Raw genomic sequence first — 25,743 nt, 5'->3', positions numbered from 1 at the left:
GCAGGCTGGACTATGCCAACTTTCTCTACATCCGAAATTCCAAACAACTCCTACACAGACTCCAAACCATCCAGAACACTGCTGGAAGACTCCTACTCACCCTGCCACATCACACGCGCACCTCAGGAAGCTTCACTGGCTCCCCATTCAGAAGCACAGCTATTTCAAACTTCTCATACACACATACAAAACCCTACACAACACAGGACCAGAATACCTGAACAGCCGCATACACTATCACCAACCCACCAGACATCTACTCTTTGCCTTACTCTCACTCACAAACTCCACATTCGCAAAAGCAAAACTTGAGGTCACTCATTCTCCTAAATCGCCCCCAAGACATGGAACAAAAATCCCTAAACACATCCGAGTCTCGTCTTCATTTCTTGAGCTCGGCAAGAAGGTGAAGACCAGGCTCTTTGTATAAGCACATTGGGGACCACACACTTGCCCAAGCATCTGGATACTACTCTCTTGGGTGATTAGTGTGCTATACAAATCAACATAACATGTATCTGCTCACAAAAGGAGGAAACATTAATTTGGAGAGAAGCAAATTAAGCTCCTATGTGTAACAAGGCTCCCACCTTACAGGAAATATTTTCTTTAAACCCTCCAAAATGTGTTGTATTATTAGTATTGTGAAGAACTCTCTCTAGGTAGGCCCTTTCCTGCATGCACCACCAACAACAGCGTAGACTTGAATGGATGGAAACGGACATTATAAGATAGAAGACAGAGGACACTCACATCTTCTTGACAAGTAACTGAATTAATATCATCTTAGAAGAATCATATTACAAATCTCTTCCATTTAAAGGCAAAGAAAATTCTTGTAGATGGATGTTTAGTTAGCCTGAGAATATTCAGACAATCCCAACGCATGTTTATATGACCATATAGCATTCTCTCAGAACACATGCTGACAAATTCAAGAATTGCACATTGGGGTGAAATATTTTCATTTTATCAAGCATCACACCTGCACAGCAGTTTCTTGTGCTGTCTCACTGACTGGTGAAGTAGTTCTAGAACTACCACGGTCCAGCCACTCTGAGTATCATCATGGCATTGGAATGTTTCAACTAAATCAACACTGATGTGATCAGAGGTGTTGGAGGAAAAGTGTAAAGAAATTTGCTGGAACACCTCACTGAAAGGGTACTGCTTACAGAACCTTGTTCTCATTCTTGAGGCAAAGATTGGGCATTTTGTGATAGTCAGTGTAGTATCTGGTTACCAAATCTGCTTGACAATTGAGACCAGGAAGATTTACTGCTTGGTTAGATAACTTCTTCGCTATGAGTCCCTGTCAAACTGTTTGATCCTCCAGAGAGAAAACTCTGGATCTAGTGTCACACTGCTCATTTAGTTAGTACGTTATGGTCATACTGTCCGTCTGTATCAGAAGTTCTTTCATTGTTATGGATGGTAGGAAAGCTTTCAGGGATTTATGTACTGCTTTCCACTCCAGGGCATTCACATGTTATAGTTGTTTCTCCAACTAAAATCAAATCTTACAGATGCACTCCCAATCCCATAAGAGGTGCACCTGTTACAATGGTTTGAGAAGTCAGGCCCTGAAGAATCAGGATCATTTTCAGGTATACTTGACATGGGCTGATAAGTTCAATATGTCTTCATAATTGTTTTTCCATTGAGCCCACTGATCTTGAATGCATTGCTGAGTGGTTTAATGTGGTGCCAGGCTTTGGGTACATGAGAGATGCACAAGGTCACTGATCCAGGCACAGATGAGACTTAACATGCTGTAGGATAAGGTGTTAGCAGCTGAAGACACTTCTGCAAAACAGTAAACACTAAATCCCTTTTGGGAATTTACTGCTGCTCCCAAATAGTAGAGAACTTGCACAGATCTCGACAGTGATTCTGTCAAGTTTGTTATTAGGGCTCAGAGAAATAACTGAGCTGTAGTGTTGAAGTCCTGATGCATGTATTCAGTGGAGCTGGATTTTATCAACTACTCTGAGGTATTATTTGTCTTCGTAGATGGGCTGTTGCATTAGCCATCCACTTTAAAACATCCTAGCAGCCCATTTTAAGCCAAAGGGAGTACTCGGATACTGACAGTAAACTATGCCACATGTATCTTAGAAATATTTTGTGGATGTGGAAATAAACACCTTGTAAATCCAAAGACCACATCCAAACTTCTTTCAAGAGTTGTGTATATATATCTGATGCAAAGCTAATATTCTTAGCTTCTGTCTTCTAATGTATTTGTTGGCTTGTTTCAGGTCCAATCTTCACTTGGAAATTCTTTCATGAGACCTTTTATGGGCACCAGAAAATACCTGGAATAGATGCTGGCTCTATTACTTGGTTTTGAAGCAGCGATGTGGCTTCCATTATTAAGAACAAATGGTGTCTTTGTAGAAGGTTTGGAGGAACTGCAGTTTTATTGTGATGAAAGATTCGTAGCACCTATCTGTGGTTTGTTATTAATCTCCACTTTGCAAAATTATGCAAATGCTCCCTCCCACCGGAGAGGTGAAAAGAGCAGAGGCATTGTGGATGTCTGTTTTTTTTGGGATCAGTATTTTTCTGGATCACTGATGTAGTTGTTGATCTCAACCCCTGCTTAGACAGCTTTGGTATGAGGGTTGTTATTGATGTTCATGTAATTAGTGGTAAGTCCAGTGAGGAGATTGAACCCCCCTGTATCTGATCTCGACATCATTACTGAGATCAACAAAATCTATTTTTTTCCTCCAATCTCACCACCTTCAAAATCTCAATCTCTTTCTTCATATGTTACATCTCATTATCAACATGAAAACTGAAGCACAGAATGGTGAATCATGATTTTAAATTTTGCATCCATCTTTAGGATGTTACGTGAAACCAGGGTGCATGCTGAAGAGACAAGGGGTTAGAGGCCAGGGGCCAGAACACGATCAAAAGTGAAGGGCTCTCAGAAATAACACAGGACCTTGTTGTAAATGTATCTAATAGGACCTTAACTGATCAAAAAAAGAGGAACAAGTTAACTGTTGTTAGAACTAACTGCATGTAAACTTCTTCATGATGTTTATTAACTTAGTTGGAAACAATGTGTCTCAGGAACAGATTAATAGTCACTGAATATATTTGTATGTAAGCGACTGAAAACAATTGGATGTTTAAGTACAACGTTTTCTTGTTAATATTTGCAATAAAGGCGATTGCAACTTGATGAAAATATATATTCATTAGCCTATTTGTTAACTAGTGTTGCAACGTAGCTCCCTATGAAAAATTAGTGTTTCTATGTATAGACTTGGCTGGGCACCAAACTAGTGGGTGAGCTTATGCAGGGCCAATATTATCTTTGCCCACAATTTAATAAATGTTTATGGATAAGGCTCTGCTGCAGGTACTTTGATTAGGAAACCATAAGACAGTTTCATGTTTGTGGGAGTTTTTGATTTGGATCACATTTAAGATTTACAAATTGTTAAATAAGGTGAACTATGTTAAAAAGAAAAAAATGAGAGGAACCATTGGATAGTTTATTCAAAACAGGCCTCGAAAAATCTACTCTCCCAATCGCTATGGCAAGTCATATTTGATTAGATAGAGCTATTTATAGGACCTACTTGCTCCTTCTGATGAGTTAAAGAACAGGTGCTCTGTTCGGTCCAAAAGTGAAGGTACAATAAAGACACCTTTAAATATTGTTATCACATTTGCTCTGTGTTCGGAGACAGAGGTCAAAAGTCAGGTTTGTCTTTTTAGACTTCTTTTTTGTAAGGTGAACTGTCTGACCTGCTGTACAAAGTGTGAAATGACACACAACATTTAAATAAGCAAGTGAACGGCACAGACATTTCAAAATATATTTCAGCCGCTGTGGAAGGCCATTTTTTGTACTTCTGTGTGATGAAAGAAATATTTGAATACGATGAAAACAAATCAGAACACTTTACTTGGTTATGTGCAAATGATATATATATGTTTTCTGAAACCTAATTTTCAGAGATTATTGTTAATACACTGGAGGCCAGATGTATCAAAGCTTTTTGCACTTGTGAAGGGTCCGAATTGCAAAATTTCACCGTTTGTGAATGCCAAAATGCCTTTCAGAATGTATGAAAGGCATTCGCAGTGCAATTTCAAGTAATCGCTAAAATAGCCCTGGCGGCAACCTACCGATCATAATCGACACCACAGTCTTTATTCTGTTTGATGCACTAGTGCTGCTCCTACAAATCTATACGGGGATTGCATCTTCATTTTTCGCCTCAATTTTCTTCACATTTACAGAACATTTAAACTTTTTCAAATTTATAGTTTGCTTCTTAATTTATACACACATTAATAATCTGTTCATATTATTACATTTCTAAGCAGTCACAGACCACCTGAGAAGGCACCACGGACCAAAGGTTAAGAGCTACTGTCCTATATCAGCATAGATCTCGATGTCGAACAAAAATATGATGGTTAATGCTTTGACTTTGTGTGTCTCGATGATGACAAGAATAGGGTTGATGGAGAAGGTCTGGACTTTGCCGGTGTCAACATTGAGTGTGTAAGAAGCAAAGACTTCCTAGATGGCACTTCTCTTTCCTGTCTTCTTCTGCTCTGAAATCTTCAAGTTTCCCCATAGGCAAATCCTTTCTCTGTCTTGCATGGCTCTTTTTTTTTTTCTTCTTTTTTTGACCAATTCACAAAACTCACATTCCCTGATGGAATGTGAGTAAAAAATAAAAAAAAAATTTTTAAAGGGAAATGTTTCCCAGCTCTATAACATGACAATTGAAAGTGACAAAAACACATTCATCAAATAGGGTTACAAACCCTTGAAAAATTCAGTGATCTTTTCAGCACAGGACTGAAAAAAGGAGTGAAGCTATGAGGCAAACTGCCTTTTGGGCAATGGAACCTGCTGGCTCCTTAAAGGAGGAGTCAGTGTTGCCAGATTGGGCTATTTCCCGCACAAATGGATGACATTTTTCCCATTTGAGCGAGAAAAAAAACCAAATGGTGGTTGGCTACTTTTTGGGCGAATATTAGCCCATTGTGTGCATTTAGTGAAGCTGGGGTGGCGCCTCAGCAATGTCAGCAGCACTCCTGGCCTTGGATCGTTATTGGTGCAGTGCAGTAACTCATTGGGCAGTGTGGGCGGCACTATCATCATAGCAGCCAATCAGTGTTGCCAGACCACCAGCCTTGGCTAGTGCTCGTGATTCGATGAGCACACTTGACACTGTCATGTGATGCAAGCTGAGCGCGCACATTGCTCTGGAACTTAGCAGCACTCGTGGACATAGTCCAGACTTTGCAACGGAAGACGGTGAGGGGATTCAAAGGTGGTTGGCATGCCCAGAAGCCTGAGTCTGCAAGTCCTTGTGTACCCAACATTTTTCATGTTAGTTAATATATTAATTATCTTGCTGGAGAGATCTATTTTGTAATTTAGTGTCTGTTTATTGTGAACACACACTCATGTCCTGAGGCATTGTTCGCGCCATGTAAAACTATTATACATTAAATGTGGGTTCTAATGTCCTCTAAGAGTTAATAGCAAAGTTTTAACATTTGCTGTTACAAAGAGATACCAGCTAGTGGCTGAATTGCAGATTGTAGGAAAGTGCCCTCTTTCTTGGCATTGTTACACCCATTTTCTGCCGGATGTCAGTGTATTTGACTGTGTTCACTGGGATCCTCCTAACCAGGTCCCCAGTGATTATGCTCTCTCCCTTCTACCTTGGTAACGTGTACCATTTGTACCCCAAACTTGGCATACTGGTGCCGCCATGTAAGTCCTTAGTATTGTATCCAGGGCATTGGGGCCATAGGGGATTCCCCATGGGCTGCAGCATGCATTATGCCACCCAAGGGGAGCCCATGCAAAGTATTCTGCAGGCCTGCCATTGCAGCCCACGTTAAAGGGTGCCTGCACCGTTTTTCACCTTAGGTCACTGCACCAGGTCCCTAAGTCACCGCTATGGCAGGCCCTCCTAGCCCAGAGAGCAGGATGCAAGTGCCTGTGTGTGAGGGCACCCCTGCACTAGCAGAGGTGTCCCCACAAACCCCCGTGCCATTTTTATTTACTTTGTGAGTGTGGGGACACCATTTTATGCATGTACTGGACATAGGTCAACACCTATGTCCAGCTACATAATGGTAACTCCGAACCTACGAAAGTTTGGTCTCAAACATGTCAGAATCATACCCCAATACTATTGCCAGTATTGCAAGTATGATTCCACGCACTCTGGGAGTTCCTTAGAGGACCCCAGCATTGCTCCTACCAGTCTTCCCGAGTTTTCCAGGCAGCCCAAGCTGCCACCCCTCAGACAGGTTTTTGCTCTCCTGCTGCTTGAACAGCTTAAGCCCAGGAAGGCAAAACAAAGGACTTCCTTTGAGAGAGGGGGTAACACCCTCTCCCTTTGGAATGAAAATGTCACTTACCCAGTGTACATCTGTTCGTGGCATCAGTCGCTGGAGATTCACATGTTCTGCATAGCTCGCCATCTGGTGTTGGGTCGGAGTGTTACAAGTTGTTTTTCTTCGAAGAAGTCTTTCGAGTCACGGGACCGAGTGACTCCTCCTTCTGTCTCCATTGCGCATGGGCGTCGACTCCATCTTCGATTGTTTTCCCCGCAGAGTGTGAGGTAGGAGTTGTGTTGTAGTAATAGTGCCCATGCAATGGAGTGACTAAGTATGTACCTATTTAAGGTTAAAATAATATATATATAAATGTACCAAGTTGAAGCTAACTTCCGAACTGCTACAGGCTCCCGGGGAGGTGGGTGGGCACATGTGAATCTCCAGCGACTGTACATCTGTTCGTGGCATCACTGGGTAAGTGACATTTTCAGTTCGATGGCATCTGTCGCTGTAGATACACATGTTCTGCATAGACTAGTAAGCAGTTATCTCCCCAAAAGCGGTGGCTCAGCCTGTAGGAATGGAAGTGGTTTGAAATAATGTTCTTAACACGGTTTGACCTACTGTGGCTTGCTGTGCGGATAGCACGTCTACACAGTAGTGCTTGGTGAACGTGTGTGGCGTAGACCATGTGGCTGCCTTACATATTTCTTGCATTGGGATGTTTCCTAGAAAGGCCATGGTAGCACCTTTTTTTCTGGTTGAGTGTGCCCTTGGTGTAATGGGCAGTTGTCGTTTTGCTTTAAGGTAGCAGATTTGGATGCATTTAACTATCCATCTGGCTATACCTTGTTTTGATATTGGGTTTCCTGCATGAGGTTTTTGGAATGCAATAAATAGTTGTTTAGTCTTTCTGATGTTTTTCGTTCTGTCAATGTAGTACATTAATGCTCTTTTGACATCTAATGTATGTAGTGCCCTCTCAGCTACGGAATCTGGCTGTGGGAAGAACACTGGTAGTTCCACTGTTTGATTTAGGTGGAACGGTGAAATAACCTTTGGTAAAAATTTAGGATTAGTCCTTAGGACGACTTTATTTTTGTGTAGTTGTATAAAAGGTTCTTGTATTGTAAACGCCTGAATTTCGCTTACTCTTCTTAGAGATGTAATGGCGATGAGAAATGCAACCTTCCAGGTTAGGAACTGTATTTCGCAAGAGTGCATGGGTTCAAAAGGTGGACCCATGAGTCTTGTTAAGACAACATTTAAGTTCCATGAAGGAACAGGTGGTGTTCTTGGTGGTATAATTCTTTTAAGGCCTTCCATGAATGCTTTAATGACTGGTATCCTATATAGGGAAGTTGAATAGGTAGTCTGCAGGTATGCAGATATTGCTGCAAGGTGTATTTTAATGGAAGAGAAGGCTAGGTTAGATTTTTGTAAGTGAAGCAAGTAACCCACTACATCCTTTGGAGTTGCGTGTAAAGGTTGGATCTGATTATGATGGCAGTAGCAAACAAACCTCTTCCATTTACTTGCATAGCAGTGCCTAGTGGACGGCCTTCTGGCTTGCTTTATGACTTCCATACATTCTTGGGTAAGTTGTAAGTGTCCGAATTCTAGGATTTCAGGAGCCAGATTGCTAGATTCAGCGATGCTGGATCTGGATGTCTGATCTGTTGGTTGTGTTGTGTTAACAGATCCGGCCTGTTGGGCAATTTGATGTGGGGTACTACTGATAGGTCTAGCAGTGTTGTGTACCAGGGTTGCCTTGCCCAAGTTGGTGCTATTAATATGAGTTTGAGTTTGTTTTGACTCAATTTGTTTACCAGATAAGGAAGGAGAGGGAGAGGAGGAAAAGCGTAGGCAAATATCCCTGACCAGTTCATCCATAGGGCATTGCCTTGGGACTGCCTGTGTGGGTATCTGGATGCGAAGTTTTGGCATTTTGCGTTCTCTCTTGTTGCAAACAAGTCTATTTGAGGAGTTCCCCAGAGTCTGAAGTAAGTGTTTAGAATTTGGGGGTGAATTTCCCATTCGTGGACCTGTTGGTGATCTTGAGAGAGATTGTCTGCAAGTTGATTCTGGATCCCTGGAATAAACTGTGCTATTAGGCGAATGTGGTTGTGAATTGCCCATCGCCATATCTTCTGTGCTAGAAGGCTCAACTGCGTTGAGGGTCCCCCCCCCCCCGTTTGTTTAGATAATACATTGTTGTCATGTTGTCTGTTTTGACAAGAATGTATTTGTGAGTTATAATTGGTTGGAAAGCCCTTAATGCTTGAAAAACTGCTAGCATTTCTAGGTGATTTATATGCAGTTTTGTTTGATGTACGTTCCATTGTCCTTGTATGCTGTGTTGATCGAGGTGTGCTCCCCACCCTGTCATGGAAGCATCTGTAGTTATCACGTATTGTGGCACTGGGTCTTGGAAAGGCCGCCCTTTGTTTAAAATTTATACTGTTCCACCATAGAAGCGAGAGGTAAGTTTGGCGGTCTATCAACACCAGATCTAGAAGGTGACCCTGTGCTTGTGACCATTGTGATGCTAGGCACTGTTGTAAGGGCCTCATGTGCAGTCTTGCGTTCGGGACAATGGCTATGCATGAAGACATCATGCCTAGGAGTTGTAATATCATCTTTGCTTGTATTGTTTGTGTTGGATACATGCATTGTATGATCTTGTTGAAATTTTGAATTCTTTGTGGACTTGGAGTGGCTACTCCTTTTGTTGTGTCTATTATGGCTCCCAGGTATTGTTGTACTTTGCACGGCAAAATGTTGGATTTTGCAAAGTTGACGGTGAAACCTAGTTTGTAGAGGGTTTGTATGATTTGATTTGTGTGGTGTAAGCACTTTGTTAGTGAATTGGTTTTGATTAGCCAGTCGTCTAGATACGGGAATACATGTATTTGCTGCCTTCTGATGTGTGCAGCCACTACTGCTAGACATTTTGTAAAGACTCTTGGTGCGGTTGTTAAACCAAAAGGCAATACTTTGAATTGGTAATGTATTCCTTTGAATACGAACCGTAGGTATTTTCTGTGCGCTTGATGTATTGGTATATGGAAATACGCGTCTTTGAGGTCTAAGGTTGTCATGTAGTCCTGTAGTTTTAGCAATGGTAACACTTCTTGTAGCGTGACCATGTGAAAGTGGTCTGATTTGATGTAGGTGTTTAGTATTCTGAGGTCTAGGATTGGTCTCAGTGTTTTGTCCTTTTTTGGTATTAAGAAGTACAGGGAATAGACTCCTGTGTTTGTGTGTTTGGTACTAATTCGATTGCATTCTTTTGCAATAGTGCTTGAACTTCTATTTCCAGAAGTTCGGAATGTTGTTTTGATAAATTCTGTGCTTTTGGTGGTATGTTTGGAGGGAATTGTAGGAATTCTATGCAATAACCATGTTGGATAATTGCTAAGACCCAAGTGTCTATAGTTATTTCCTCCCATGCTTTGTAATAATGACCTATTATTCCCCCCACTGGTGTTGTGTGGAGGGGGTGAGTGACATCTGAGTCACTGCTTGGTTGTAGGGGTTTTGGGGCTTTGAAATTTTCCTCTATTCCTAGGGAATTGCCCTCCTCTGTATTGGCCCCGAAAGCCTCCCCTGTACTGTCCCTGGTAGCTGGACGGTGTTGCCTGCGAGGTGCTGGCTTGTGTGGCCTGACCCCGAATCCCCCCTCTAAAGGGTGTCTTGCGGAAGGTGCTGTAGGTTCCTCTGCTCTGCGGGGAGTAGAGTGCACCCATGGCTTTAGCAGTGTCAGTGTCTTTTTTTAGTTTTTCGATTGCCGTGTCCACTTCTGGTCCGAACAGTTGTTTTTCGTTGAATGGCATATTGAGCACTGCCTGCTGTATCTCTGGTTTGAACCCAGACGTTCTTAGCCATGCGTGCCTTCTAATGGTCACAGATGTATTAATTGTTCTTGCAGCTGTGTCTGCTGCGTCCATAGAGGATCGTATCTGGTTATTTGATATGTTCTGTCCTTCCTCAACCACCTGCTTTGCCCTCTTTTGTAGTTCCTTGGGTAGATGCTCGATGAGGTGTTGCATCTCATCCCAATGGGCTCTGTCATAGCGCGCAAGTAATGCTTGAGAGTTAGCGATGCGCCACTGGTTTGCAGCTTGTACTGCAACTCTTTTCCCAGCTGCATCGAACTTGCAGCTCTCTTTATCTGGGGGTGGTGCATCCCCAGATGTGTGGGAGTTGGCTCTTTTCCGAGCTGCTCCTACTACGACGGAATCTGGTGGCAGCTGTGTGGTGATGAAAACAGGGTCTGTAGGAGGTGCCTTATATTTCTTTTCCACCCTTGGCGTTATTGCCCTACTTTTGACCGGCTCCTTGAAGATTTCCTTTGCGTGCCGAAGCATACCTGGCAGCATAGGCAGGCTTTGGTAGGAGCTGTGGGTGGAGGAGAGGGTGTTGAATAAAAAGTCATCCTCGACTTGTTCTGAGTGGAGGTTTACGCTGTGGAATTGTGCTGCTCTAGCCACCACTTGAGAATATGCTGTGCTGTCTTCTGGTGGTGAGGGCTTTGTTGGATATGCCTCCGGACTGTTGTCCGACACTGGGGCGTCATATAAGTCCCAAGCGTCTTGATCCTGGTCACCTTGGCTCATGGTGGTGTGAGCCGGGGAATGTGACGGAGTTTGTGCTGGTGAGACGTTAATTACAGGTGGAGGAGAGGGTGGAGGAGTCACCTTTTTCACCATTTTTGTTTGTGGCGCCTGGTCTGTTTGAAACTCCAGTCTCCTTTTTCTCCTAATACGGGGAAGGGTGCTTATTTTTCCTGTTCCCTGCTGTATGAAAATAAGTTTTTGCGTATGGTCCACTTCGGTGGATTGCAGCTCTTCCTCAAACCTATGCTTTCGCATCTGAGAGGACAGTGATTGCTCCTCTGTATAAGAGCCTGGACCTGGGTCGGTTACGGGTTGTTTCGGCACCGAAACCCTGCCTGTATCTTTTTTCGGCTCCGAGGTGGCTTTTTTCTTTTTTGGAGTCGAAACCTCTCGGCGTCGATCTTCGTCGGTGCCGCTGTCTCGGCGTCGAGCCGTTTCTACACCGCTATCTCGGTGTCGTTGCTTTTCTCCAGCAATTTCTCGATCCCGAGAAGGCTGCGTGCCGGTGTCTCGACCGGAGTCGGACGATCTCGGCACTGTTTGGGCCTTTTTCGGTGCCGATGGTCGGTCACCGAATTTATGGGTGGAGCCATGGCCTGGTGGCAGTGGCGTCCCCTGGGCCTTGTCACTTTTCTTATGTGCTGTTTTCGACGTCTTACTCACGGTTCTTTGATCGTCGAATTCCTCGGAGTCCGATTCGTGGATCGAAAAGGTTTCTTCTTCCTCTTGTTCCTCGAACTCTCGGTGCGCTGTCGTTGTGGACGCCATCTGAAGTCTCCTGGCTCGACGGTCACGGAGTGTCTTTCGGGACCGGAACGCGCGACAGGCCTCGCAAGTCTCCTCACTGTGCTCAGGTGACAGGCACAGGTTACAGACCAAATGTTGGTCTGTATACGGGTATTTGTTGTGGCATTTGGGACAAAAACGGAACGGGGTCCGTTCCATCGGCGTTGTTCGACACGCGGTCGGGCCGACCAGGCCCCGACGGGGGATCGAAAACTACCCCGAAGGGCACCGGAGCGCGTCGATCTTCGATGCGGTGTTGAATCTAACTACGCCGATCCCGAACGCAACAATACCGACGAAACTCTTCCGATATTTACTAACTTTCCGTTCCGAAACTCGGAGCGACAGGAACCCGTCCGAACCTGATGGCGGAAAGAAAACAATCGAAGATGGAGTCGACGAAGGAGGAGTCACTCGGTCCCGTGACTCGAAAGACTTCTTCGAAGAAAAACAACTTGTAACACTCCGACCCAACACCAGATGGTGAGCTATGCAGAACATGTGTATCTACAGCGACAGATGCCATCGAACATAGGTGTTACATGGCTCGGGAGGGCTAGCCTTCCCAAGCCACCGGTATGCTTTGAAGGGCACATTTGGTGCCCTCCATGCATGAACCAGTCTACACCGGTTCAGGGACCTCCAGTCGCTGCGCTGGCAGGAAACTGGATAATGTAAAGGGGAGTAACCACTACCCTCCCCATCACCAGACCAGGGGTGGTGCTCAGAGCTCCTCCAGAGGGTCTCTGGGTTCAGCCATCTTAAATCCAAGGTCGGCCCTGACTTCTGGGAGCATCTGAGTGGCCAGGCCAAGTAGCTGACGTCAGAACCCCCTCCTGATAGATGGTCACCTTGCTAGGTGACCAATCCCTCTTTCACGGGTATTTAGGGTCTCTCTCTAGGGTGGGTCCTCAGATTTGGCTTGCAAGATTCCAGCAGGGCTCCTCTGCAACCTTACTTTGACTTTGCCACTGGAACTGCAACTGAACCCTCCAGGAACAGACAATCTGCTTCTACGAAGAAGACTCTTCTTGCAACATTATTTCCATAGCTCCTTCCAGCTTCTGCAGGAGGACAGCAAATCTTCAGCCTGCATGAGAAGGAAGACGGAATCTCCGTTGGAGTAAAGGAGTCACTCCCCTGTGTTGTGTAGCCATTTTAGTTTTAGCTCCATGCACGTTATTTTATCACACATTAGCCTGCCGCTGTGCACTTTAACCTAAATATATTTTATTCAGTTTTGTTTATTATTTTAACAATAGCCACTTTTGTGGTTTTGTTTTATTTCTCTCTATCTAGCTGTTCTTTGCTTAGGTCAGCACTGTGTTCTTAAACAAGCACTCTGTTTCTCTCAAGGCTACAGTAAGATAGGTTGCAGATGAACGTGGTAAACATTTTGTCTCTGATATTCATAGAAAACACACATCCTTACGTAGGGTCATTTTCTCAGAACATCAGTTGTTTTATTATAAAAACACTTCCTTGTCCCATACACGTTAGAGGGAGATTCCAGCCAGATGACCATGTCTGTATGCTGATTGATGAACGCTTCGCTACAGCTGCTTATGCAGACTTCAGGCCTTTGCTCAGGTATGGGGGACATTAAGTCCTTTATTTTATCAGCAGCTCTGGTGCCTAACTCTCACTGTGTTGCACTACCCAGAGAAACACTGATTCTCTGCTCCTGGTGTTCTCGCACCATGCTTTGATGTGAAGAATTTGCTGGATCTTCAAGTGCTCCACTGGAACACTCTGCAGAACCACCACTTAAAAGCAGAGAAAATGAACCTTGGAATCTTCACCATCCTAGAATTGTGGAAATCCCAGGATTCCTAGCCAGGAGATAGAGCACTACTCTCCGGTCTCCAGTCTCCCTAAAAGCTGCCACTGCTTTGGACAGTGGAATCAAGTACTTCTAATTTATTTTCACACCCAGTGATGTGGTTTTCATGCTGCAAAGCTTACGGCCAGAATTTCCAATCAGGAGTCCATTGCTGATGCCTGATGCTCTGTGTCTCATATAGTCACGATCACATCTTTTAATATGCCTAGCAATGAGGCTTCGCCCTAGGTCATTTGGTCCTCTAGTAAACCAGTTCCTCTAACTTGCTTCCACCCCACTGGAAGGCTGCTCCAGGTTAATAGAATCAATTTTCACCATGGCCATTTTACTTTTTTCTTTGGTGGCATTGTCAGCAGTTCTAGAAGCCTCACAGTCCTAGCAGCCTTACAACTCAGCTCAATCTGTCTCAGTGCTTCACATGAGGACTCTCTACCGAAGGACACCAAAGGGCATTCATCAGAGATTCTGGGGTGTCTTAAGAATAACTTCCTCTCAGCTCTAACCCACATAGTCCCAGGATGCTCCCCAGGCACTTCAGTTTGCAACACTGCATGGAGGTCAAGTGTTTTCCATTTTTCACCAGTTTATCACAGGGCTCCCTTGTATGGATGATCCCTCCTCAGAATAGGTGATGCGGAAGAGTTTCAAGATCCATGTGAATTATGTGTTTTTAATACCGCTGCATTCCGTATACTAAATGTACATAGATGTGTGTGTGTATGTATGTATGTATATATATATATATATATATATATATATAAACAATGAAGAAGCTTCCAAGGAAGAACGCACACTCGGGAAATCCCAGAACTCAAATAGAGTAATTTATTTCACACACTACGCGTTTCGGCTGTCTAGCAGCCTTGATCACGTGTAACATACCACCAGTGTACATTTAGTTAAATACCCCTTGAATATAAACATAGAAATAGGACTACACATTACAAAAGTTATACAAACGTTATACAAACAGTGGAAATAAAAAAGGGGAGTAAATAATTCATACATTAAGACCATTGCAGGAATAAATATATTAATAAAGCAGTACTTTTTCATATATTAAAATAATTGCAATATTTCATAAGTAATAAGTAAAGGAATGATAATAATAAGAAAACATTCGGTTTTCAACCAAGTGCATTAACATTGCCTAACTGGCTCCCAATTAGTACTCAATAAATAACATAAATAAATAAATATATATAAATCTAAGTTATTATATGTATCCGTTTTAACAAATTAACCGCATAGATATTATTTAATACATCTTACAATATTTTATTTTAATGAATTTAATATTCTTAATAGTTGTAGATGTCTAAAATTATACACGATCAATTGTATCGGCATACTCAATTGCATATAAATGTCTTCACAGTTACATATAAATATATAAATATAAGTATAAATATAAATATAAGTAAGAATATAAGTATAGATAAGAGCCAGTCAATTTCTACGTTGTAAATTTCAAGTTACATCTATTCCGCACTTCCAAATGTACTTCTTCAATGCACTAGCATCTAAAGTTATTCATTTAACATTCCTTAAATTACTCCCTAAGATGATTCTAACCATATTTTCTCCCAATCTACATAACCACATGTTCTACACAAGTTTTCAAATATCCGATATCCCTGACACCTCGTGACTGAATACATGCACTTAGTATTCCAAAATCGGGAATCCGTCCGGACTCCTCCATTCTGAAAGAATAAAATAGAATTGAAAAATAGAAAATTGGTTAAATATTAAAAGTATTAAAAATACATACTTTCAATGAAAAGCTACCACTCAAATACGAGCATTAATCCAAATAACTAAAAGCTCCCATCCCATGTAATAATCCTAAAAGTAATCATCAAAAAAGATGAGTGGTAAGCTCTTCACTCATATTCAATCCATGAGGTGTCTTAGTTTCTAAATCAAGAATATATTTGGATTCTTTTATACGTAAGGTCAACTCTCTATTACCTCCTCTATGATACGCGGGTATATGTTCAATACCAAAGTAGGTCAACACAGTAGCATCAGAATTATGATACTCCTCAAAATGTCTTGCTACCGGATAATGGGGATTTTTTGATGTAATAGCCCGCATATGTTCAAGAATACGCTTCTTCACTACATGTTTTGTACTTCCCACATACCACAAATGACACGGGCATTCCAATACATAAATCGTAAAAGGAGTACTGCAAGTGAGAAACTGCTTAATGGGTCTATTTGTCCCTGGTCTTTTTATGGGGTACTCTTTTCTTGCCACACTATTACGACAGGCTTTACAATGACCACAGGGAAAAAATCCCTGTAAATTATGCTCCTTAACATGAGATAACGGAGAAATATCATTAGATCTCAACATATCATGAAGATTACGGCCTCTTCTGTATGTAATCGAAGGCCATCTCTGAATCTCCTTACCAATAACAGGATCACTTTTCAAAATGTTCCATTGTTTGGAGATAATCTTTTTAATCTTTGTGGTGTCCTCATTAAAAGTTAAAATTAATCGAGTATCATCCTTCTCCTGTTTTTCAGTTACTGCCGTATTATCAAAGAGAGTCTGAATTCTCTCAACTTTCTTGATTTTTTCTGTGGCCTTTTTAATTATCCACCCCGGATAACCTCTTTGTTTGAATCTTCTAATCATCTCTACCTGTTCTCGTTCAAATGCCTCATCTGTGTTACTTATTCTTTTAGCCCTCAGTAGTTCTCCATACGGAATACTCCATTTAAGTTTATCTGGATGTCCACTAGCAGCATGCAATAAACTGTTTCCTGCTGTAGCCTTACGAAAGAGTTCAGTATATATCATCCCATTCTTAATCTCAATCTTTGTATCTAGAAATTCAATATACACCTTACTAATATTGTAAGTTAAACTAATATTGAGATTATTATCATTAAGTTTAGTGATAAACTTAATAGCCTCTTTCTCAGAACCTTTCCAGATAATAAATAAATCATCAATATATCTGAGCCACTGTATAGCCTGATGTATTTCAGGATACTTCTCTTCATCCTTGAAAACATGTTCTTCCCAAAGGCCCAAAAATAAACAGGCAAAACTGGGGGCAAAACAAGTTCCCATAGCAGTCCCCAAAATTTGTTTGTATAGTTGACCATTGAATAAAAAAATATTATTAGTCAGACAGTACGTAATCATTTCAATGATCATATCCGTATGTGCCAGGTATCTTAACGATCTAGTATGTAAAAAATGTCTGCATGCCTGTATGCCTTTCTCATGATCAATAATGGTATAAAGGGAATTTACATCAAGAGATATAAGTAAAAAATCTTCTTCCCAAATAATACCCTCCAATTTGCCTAAAAAGTCCTTTGTATCCTGGACATAAGAGGGTAAATTCATGACAAAATCTCTTAGAAAAAAATCCACATATTTGGATATATTTTCCAGAGCATTACCACAAGATGATACTATAGGTCTTCCCGGAGGGTTGAGTCTATCCTTATGAATTTTCGGGAGAATATACAATACAGGTAACTTGGGAAAATCCTTTTTCAGGAAACAGTACTCCTCCCACACTAATAGACCCTTATCCTTCCACTCTATTAGGAGACGCCATATATTAGTGATACTATTAGAATATACTTCTTTAGTTACAACTTTATAAAAGTGTGTATTACTCAATTGACGCATAACTTCGTCAATATATTTCTGCCTTTTCCAGAGTACTATATTGCCTCCTTTATCTGCTGGGCAAATAATAGTATCACTGTCTTCCACTAATAATCTAATGGTCTCACTCTGATTAAATGTCATATTGTTATTATTTCTTGGTCTGAACCATGTTCGATGCCGGAAATGTGTCAGACCACGCACTGTCATGTCATAAAAAGTATCTATATTATCATGCATCATATTTGGCAAAAATGTCGATTTGGGTTTGAAACCGGAAGGAACTACTCGATCATAAACAACACCCAGCTCTTCCAAATTTTGATATAGATTCTTTTCATTAATTGGTGTTATACAGTCCTGTTCTAACTCATGCAGAATTAACAATGTATCCACATCGCTAATAGATAGAACATGTTTGTCACTATCCTTATTCACATCAGGTTCCAAACTATTGCAAATGTTCCCTTTCAGTTTAAACCATTTTTTTAGTTTTAATTTTCTAACAAATTTAAACAGGTCAATTCGGGTTTCAGCATAATTAAAACGTGTAGTTGGACAAAAAGAGAGACCCAAACTCAATGTTCTTTTATCATCTTCAGTTAAAAAGTGATCTGATAGATTATATATATACCAACAAAACCGGCTTTCCTTCAAAGCCATAAAGGGGCACTCTCCAGGTTGCAGCTAAGTTCATTTCTCCAGCATGACGCGTTTCAGCTAAATGCCTTTCTCAAATGCCAGCAAAATAAAAAGACACTCGTATTTGGCTGTTTAAATAGTTTCCCTTCATTGTTAGTTTCGATATTAGTCATCCGTGAGAAAGGACTTCAATTCATCCATAAATCACTCTGCTCAGAGCGCTGCCATTTTAACATGTGTTTATAGTTTAAAAGTCCCAGTTGCAGTAGTGATTCTGGGCATATTCATACTCTCATTGTAATCGGCGCGCTTTCAGCATGAAAACTCAATGTTGTTGTGGAAATATGCGAATGTCTTCATGAAACAAATTAGTTAAGCCTGTTCATCTCCGTCTCATGCCCATATTATTTCCATACCTGAAGGCAGCAGTCTCGTGACTAATGCCAATCCATGTAGTCACGTCCTGTAAAATCAGCAAGTATTTCAATATTTCAGGGCTACGGCAGTTCTGGCATTTTGTCATTATGAGTTTCTCCAAATGCCACTGAAAATGCCGAACACTTAACGATGGGTGCCTCCTCCGTGCAAGTGGCATACACGTAAAACATACCAACAAAACTGGCTTTCCTTCAAAGCCATAAAGGGGCACTCTCCAGGTTGCAGCTAAGTTCATTTCCCCAGCATGACGCGTTTCAGCTAAATGCCTTTCTCAAATGCCAGCAAAATAAAAAGACACTCTTATTTGGCTGTTTAAATAGTTTCCCTTCATTGTTAGTTTCGATATTAGTCATCAGTGAGAAAGGACTTCAATTCATCCATAAATCACTCTGCTCAGAGCGCTGCCATTTTAACATGTGTTGTTTATAGTTTAAAAGTCCCAGTTGCAGTAGTGATTCTGGGCATATTCATACTCTCATTGTAATCGGCGCGCTATATATATATATGGAAAATGTCACTTACCCAGTGTACATCTGTTCGTGGCATGTAGTGCTGTTCTAAGTACAACTTTATGTTTGTGCACTTGGAAAAAAAATTCTTCAAGAGTGAAGGCTTGTATCTCACTAACTCTTCTTAAAGAAGTAATAGCTACAAGGAAGGCAAACTTCCATGTTAAAAATTGAATTTGACAGGCGTGCATGGGTTCAAAATGTGGTCCCATGAGTCTGGTAAGTACGATATTTAAATTCCACGATGGAACAGGTGGTGTTCTAAGTGGGATAATGCGTTCTAATCCTTCCATGAAGGCTTTAATAACAACAACTCTCAGTAGAGAAGTATGTTGAATATTCTCTAAGTATGCAGATATTGCAGTGAGGTGAATCTTGATGGATGAGAAAGCTAAATGTGATTTTTGCAAATGAAGTAAATAGCATACAATATCTCGTATGGATGCTGTAAGTGGATCAGTGTTTTTAGATGACAGTAGTATACAAATCTTTTCCACTTGTTTGCGTAGCCTTGTCTAGTAGTAGGTTTATGTGCTTGTTTAATTACTTTCATACATTCTGGTGGAAGTTTTAGGTAACCAAATTCTATGAATTCAGGAGCCAAACCACTATATTGAGAGCATTGAGGTTTGGATGCCTGATTTGACCTTTGTTCTGTGTTAACAAGTCACGTCTGTTTGGGAGTTTGGAATGAGGTACTACAGACAGATCTAGGAGTGTTTTGTACCAATGCTAGCGTGCCCATGTTGGTGCTAGTAGAATCATGGTGAGTGATGTTTGACGCAGTTTGCTGACCAGAAAGGGAAGGAGTGGGAGAGGGGGAAAAAGCGTATGCAAATATCCCTGACAAACTGATCCACAGAGCATTTCCCTTGGATAGAGGATGTGGCTGTCTGGATGCGAAGTTTACGCATTTTGCGCTTTCTCTTGTTGCGAATAGGTCTATTTCTGGTGTCCCCACTTTTGAAAGTACTTTTGAAGTACTTGGGGGTGAATTTCCCATTCGTGAGTTTGTTGGTGATTCCTGCTTAGGCGATCTGCCAGCTGATTATCTATCCCTGGAATGTATTGTGCTAATAGATGAATGTGATTGTGAATTGCCCATTTCCATATTGTTTAAGCTAGTAGGGACAGTTGAGATGAGTGTGTCCCGCCCGGTTTGTTGAGGTAATACATGGTTGTCATGTTGTCTGTTTTTATGAGAACAATCTTCTGTTTGAGAAGAGGTTGAAACACTTTTAGGGCAGAAAATACAGCTAATAGTTCTAGGTGGTTTACGTGAAGCTGTTCCTGTTCGGTATCCCACTGCCCTCGAATGGTCTGATTGTTGAGTTGAGCTCCCCAACCGATCACTGATGCGTCTGTTGTGATTATGGTCTGAGGCACAGGGTCTTGGAATGACCTCCCCTTTATTAGATTGCTGCGATTCCACTATTGAAGGGACATATGTGTTTGGCAGTCCATCAACACTAGATCTTGAAGTTGACCATGTGCCAGAAACCATTGTTGTGAGAGGCACTGTTGTAAGGACCTCATGTTTAGTCTTGCATGTGGAATTATGGGTATACAAGATGCCATCATTCCTAGAATCTTCATGATAAATCTTACAGTATATTGTTGATTTGGCTGTATGTGTGGTATGAGATTTTGGAAAACTTGTATCCTTTGTGTACTTGGATAAGCTAGGGCTTTTTGAATATTTAGGATAGCACCTAGGTAAGGTTGTACTTGTGCTGGTTGAAGATGTGATTTTTGGTAATTGAGAGTGAACCCTAGAGTATGCAAGGTTTAGATCAAATGAGTGTGTTGTTGGTATTGTGTAAAATTGCTTGATTTTATTAGCCAATCGTCTAGATATGGAAAGACGTAGATGTGTTGTCTTCTTAAGTAGGCTGCTACTACTGATAGACATTTTGTGAACACTCTTGGAGATTTTATTATGCCAAATGGCAACACTTTGAACAGGTAATGTTTTCCTGCTATGACGAACCTGAGGAATATTCAGTGAGCTGGATGGATGGGTATGTGGACATACACATCTTTGAGGTCTAGAGCAGTCATGTAATCTTGTCTTTGTAGTAGTGGAATGACATCCTGCAGAGTTACCATGTGAAAATGTTCAGACAGGATGTATAGATTGAGATGCCTGAGGTTCAAGAGGGGCCTGGGGGTGCTGTCTTTTTTGGGAATGAGAAGTATAGTGAATATACTCCAGTTCCTTGTTGAGAATGTGGAACCAATTCTATTTCTTGTTTTAATAGTAGAGATTGTACCTCTTGTTGCAACAGAACAATGTGTTCTGGGGACAATTTGTGGTATCATAGTGGAATGTTTGGAGGGGTGGAGATTAATTCTAGGCAATAGCCACTGCGGATAATTGATAATACCCAATTGTCTGTGGTGATATTTTGCCAATGAGAGTGGAATTGCTGTAGTCCCCCCCCCCACCCCCACCCACAGGAGAAGTGTTGAGTGGAAGGGTGGGAAGGAAATCACTGCTTAGGTGGTGTAGTGGCTTGAGGTTTGGAACTTGCCTCTGTTCCTGAACTATTGTCCTCTATAAGAATGTAAAAAAATTAGAGAGAACCTGGAGACAGTCATATGATCCGATAGATAAGGAAGCATATAAGTGGGCTATCAGAAGATATCACTCTGAGATTAAGGTTGCACAGAGTGATTTTTAGCAGCATAAAATTGAAGAAGCGGCAGGATCCCCCAAAGTAGTTTTCCAAGTCCTAAAGGATATTCTTCAAGTCCCAGTTGAAGACAATCCTAAAGAGGACTCTTCTGAATATAGCAACATGCTAGCCGAATTTTTCCATAAAAAAATTCCGGACATTTATGCCACTCTTGGGGACAATAGTCCTTCACTGGAAAAGGAGGAGTTTCTTATCAGTAATGGAGCAGTGTGCCTCTCTCACTTTACTCCTCTTTCACAAGCTCAAGTACTAACTTTTTTGAGTATTCTCAAATCAGGTTCAGGACCCTGCCCCTCCAGACATATTGGTTCAAGGGGCGGAAGCTATATTTCCTGTGCTGACACAACTACTTAATGAGTCATTAGCCAAAGGTTTAGTACACAGCTTATGGAAGCATGCTATAGTGAAACAGCGTTTAAAAAAATCTACTCTTGACCCTGCTGTGTTGAAGAATTTTAGACCTATTTCTCTTTTGCCTACCCCCGCCAAAATTGTGGACAAATCTTCAACTCTCTGCCTCTCTAGAAGAGAATATGCTACTCTCAGATGGGTTTCAGAGCGGGTCATAGCACAGAAACTGCACTAATTGCGGTTATGGAAGAGGGTTGACCAGGGTCGTACTACAGTGATCATTATACTGGACCTAAGTGCAGCATTTGACACTGTAGACTACCAGGTATTGATTCAGAGAATGAAGGACATGGGAATAAGGGAACAGGCATTGGCCTGGTTTACCTCCTTCTTACAGGACAGATCCTTTCAGGTCCTAGACCGATCATTCCTCTCAAACAAACTACAGTGTAGCTGCGGTGTACCTCAGCGCTCTGCCCTTAGTCCAACACTATTCAATATTTATATGGCTCCCTTGGCCTTCCTGGTGGAATCATTTGGGTTAGCTTTGGTATCTTATGCTGATGACACCCAACTGGTGGTCTCTTTTTCTACCAATGAGACTTCAGAAGGTGTCACTCTTTCTGCGTGCATGCAAGCGGTCTCAGGCTGGATGACCCAGAGCAAATTGCAACTAAATGAGGAGAATACAGAAGTGATGATTTTGGGTCCAGAACCAAGGCCTGGAATCCTTCGTACAGGTCCTTGGGCACTTAGTGAGTTTCCGCCTCCCAAAAAGCAAGTTAAGAGTTTGGGGGTCAGTCTGGACTCCCTTTTGAAGCTAGACCTTCATGCTAGGCATATATCTACAACTTGCTTTGCCCTACTGAGACTTCTCAGGAAGGTCTTTGTTATCCTTCCGGCATTGGCTAGAAGAATTATTGTGCAGGCCGTTATTCTCTCAAGACTAGACTATGGGAATGGCCTCTTCTTAGGTTCCCCAGTCTATGTGAAAAAGAAATTACAAAGAGATCAAAATGCGGCAGCTCGGCTACTACTCAATATTCCGAGAAGGTTATCTGTGCAAGCTGGGCTAGCGTCCTTGCACTGGTTACCGGTTGAACAACGGATTAAATTTAAGGCCCTATGTCACATCCACAGGGCTTTGCATGACAAAGGACCTCCGCTCCTTAAGAATTTGGCTACTTTTTATAAGCCGAACAGAAATTTGAGATCCGGTACAGTAGCTTTAGCAACCGTACTGAAAATAAAGAAAGCCAGATGGGGTGGGTCCTCTTTGACATTTTTAGGTGCCAAACTTTGGAACTCGTTGCCCCTCAAAATTCGGCTGATGGGTCAAGAAATGGAGTTCCGAAAGGCCCTGAAAACATGGTTATTTTAGGTCTCTTTCTCACTATCTTCTTCATCCCTTTATGTGGTTATGGTCCATTAGTGCTGGGAAACCCGAGGGTATCCATGCGCTCTATAAACTGTGTAACATAACATAACATAAGACCCTCTAAATCCCCTCTTTGACATTGGGTTTGTTGTCCCTGCTTTGTCTGGGAGGTAGAAGCATCAGAGGACTGTGGCTTAAAGCCTCTTCTAAACTGGGGTTTGCGAAAATGAGCTTCTATATGGTGTGGTATGTAAAGCCCCCATTGCTGTCCCAGTATCCAAGTCTTTTCTCAGTTTCTCAATAGTGGTGTCTACTTCTGGGCCGAATAGATGTTTCTTGTCAAAAGGCATATTAAGTATTGCCTGTTGAAGTTCTGGTTTAAAACCAGAGGAGCATAGCCGTGCATACCTTCTAATTGTAATGGCAGTATTGACACTCCTTGCGGCTGTATCAGCAGCATCCAGGCCAGACCTTATCTGGTTATTGCTTATAGCCTGTCCCTCTTCCACAACCTGTTGTGCTCTAATTTGGGAGGTGCTGTATAAGATCTTGCATCTCATCCTAATGGGACCTGTCATATCTGGCTAGAAGTGCCTGAGAATTGGCAATTCTCCGTTGGCTAGCCGCTTGTGTGGCAAATCGTTTGCCAGCTGCGTCAAATTTCCTACTTTCCTTATCAGGGGGAGGTGCGTCTCCTGATGACTGGCTGTTTGCTCTTTTCCTCGCCACACTGACTACCACTGAGTCTGGACGGACCGGACGTCTGATATAGTCTGGGTCCGTAGGGGCAGGCTTATATTTTTTGTCAATTCTAGGGGTGATGATTCTAGCTTTGACAGGCTCATTAAAAAAAATGTGCTCAGCATGTTTAACCATTCCAGGCAACGTTGGGAGACACTGGTACCTGGAGTGCGTGGAAGACAGTGTGTTAATAGAAAGCCTTCTTCCAGGGGTTCAGAATGCATAAGCACTCCATGATAAGCCGCTGCCTTAGAGATTACTTGAGTGTAGGCAGTGGTGTCTTCTGTAGGAGAAGGTTTAGATGGGTAGAGGCTGGATCATTGTCCGGAATGGGATCAGGGTCATAGAGATCCCATGGGTCCACTATATCTCCACGTGAATATAATGAATGTGTTGGAGAAGGCAATGGTGGTGGACTATTGTGAGTTGAAAAAGAAAGCTGTGGAGAGTGAGGATGAGAAGTAGGGAGAGGTGCTGGTTTCTCCTTTTGTTTCTGCACTTTTGCTGATCGTTGAACAGAGTGTAACTCCTCTTGAAAAGCCAGCTTTCTTTTAGCCTTCAAAGGAGGTGCAGTGATTATTCGTCCAGTCTCCTTATGTATATGGATTCTCAATTGTTTATCATCTATAACCTCTGATATTGGCCCAATCTCAGTCTCTTCTTCAGAAGCTTTGTGACAGTCCAGCATGGGCTTTGAGATTTGCTTTAATTTTCTCGAAAGTCCCTGTTCCTCTGAGTACGAGGATTATTTTGGCTCTGAAGTTTGGATCTTTTTCGGTCCCGAAAAAGTAGTCGGTTGTTTCGGCTCAGAAACCGAGTGTCGAATTTTCGACTTCGAGGAATGAGGTTGTTTAATGCAGTCTGAAGTGGAAGCTTTAACCGTTTCACTCGACTCCGAGGTGGACGGAGGAGTGACCTTTTTCGGCGCCGACCCCGAAGGTCGGTCAACAACAGTCTTTTTTTCGGGCCGAACCATGGCCTTCCGGCAGTAGCGTACCCAAGGCCTTCGGATGTTTTTTTATGTAGGAGTGTAGGGTCAGACGTACTCACATGCTGGCCAGCTGTGATGGGTCTATCGTCTTCTGATTCTTGTTCAGAGTCAGTGTCTCAGATGGATACTGCTGTCTCCATGACGTCGAGATGTTTGGTGCTTTTCGAGCCCATTTCTAGTCTTCGGGCCCTGCGATCTCTCAAGGTCTTCTTTGATCGAAACGATCAACAGGCCTCGCAATCTTCTTCCCGGTGGTTTGGAGAAAGGCACAAATTACAAACCAGGTGTTGGTCTGTATATGGGTACTTCGCGTGGCACCAAGGGCAGAATTGAAATGGAGTCTGATCCATCAGGCTTTCCACATGGTAGGCCCGAACAGGCCAGAGTTGGGCACGAGCGCGCCCCGAAGGGTGAAATGAAGGTTCTGACAGTACTACCGGTTCGATGCTAGATGGGAATCACGATCGAAACAATACCGACGAATAAGTAAGTTTTCTGAGGTTTTCCGATTCGAAATCTCAGAGTGAGAGGAAACACATCCGAACCAGACAGCGGAAAGAAAACAATCTAACAATGGAGTCGATGCCCATGCGCACTGTAACCGAGAAGAGTCACAACTCGATCTTATGACTCCAAAAAGACTTCTTCGAAGGAAAACAACTTGTAACACTCCGAGTCCAACACTAGATGTCGAGAGAGCTATGCACAGCATGTGTATCTGCAGCTACACATGCCATCGAACATGTATATACACACAC

The 25,743-nt window shown here is 42.2% G+C and overlaps 1 protein-coding gene across 5 annotated transcripts in view; it reads right to left on the bottom strand.

Moving 5' to 3' along the window:
* AKAP8 (A-kinase anchoring protein 8) overlaps positions 1-25,743 on the bottom strand; it is an 816,848-nt gene that overhangs the window by 475,845 nt on the left and 315,260 nt on the right. The window lies entirely within an intron of this gene.

The sequence above is a fragment of the Pleurodeles waltl genome, chromosome 4_2, assembly GCF_031143425.1.
Source record: "Pleurodeles waltl isolate 20211129_DDA chromosome 4_2, aPleWal1.hap1.20221129, whole genome shotgun sequence".
Classification (NCBI taxonomy): Eukaryota; Metazoa; Chordata; class Amphibia; order Caudata; family Salamandridae; genus Pleurodeles; species Pleurodeles waltl.
Note: the sequence above shows the minus strand (reverse complement) of the source record. Positions and strands in the feature narration are given on the sequence as shown.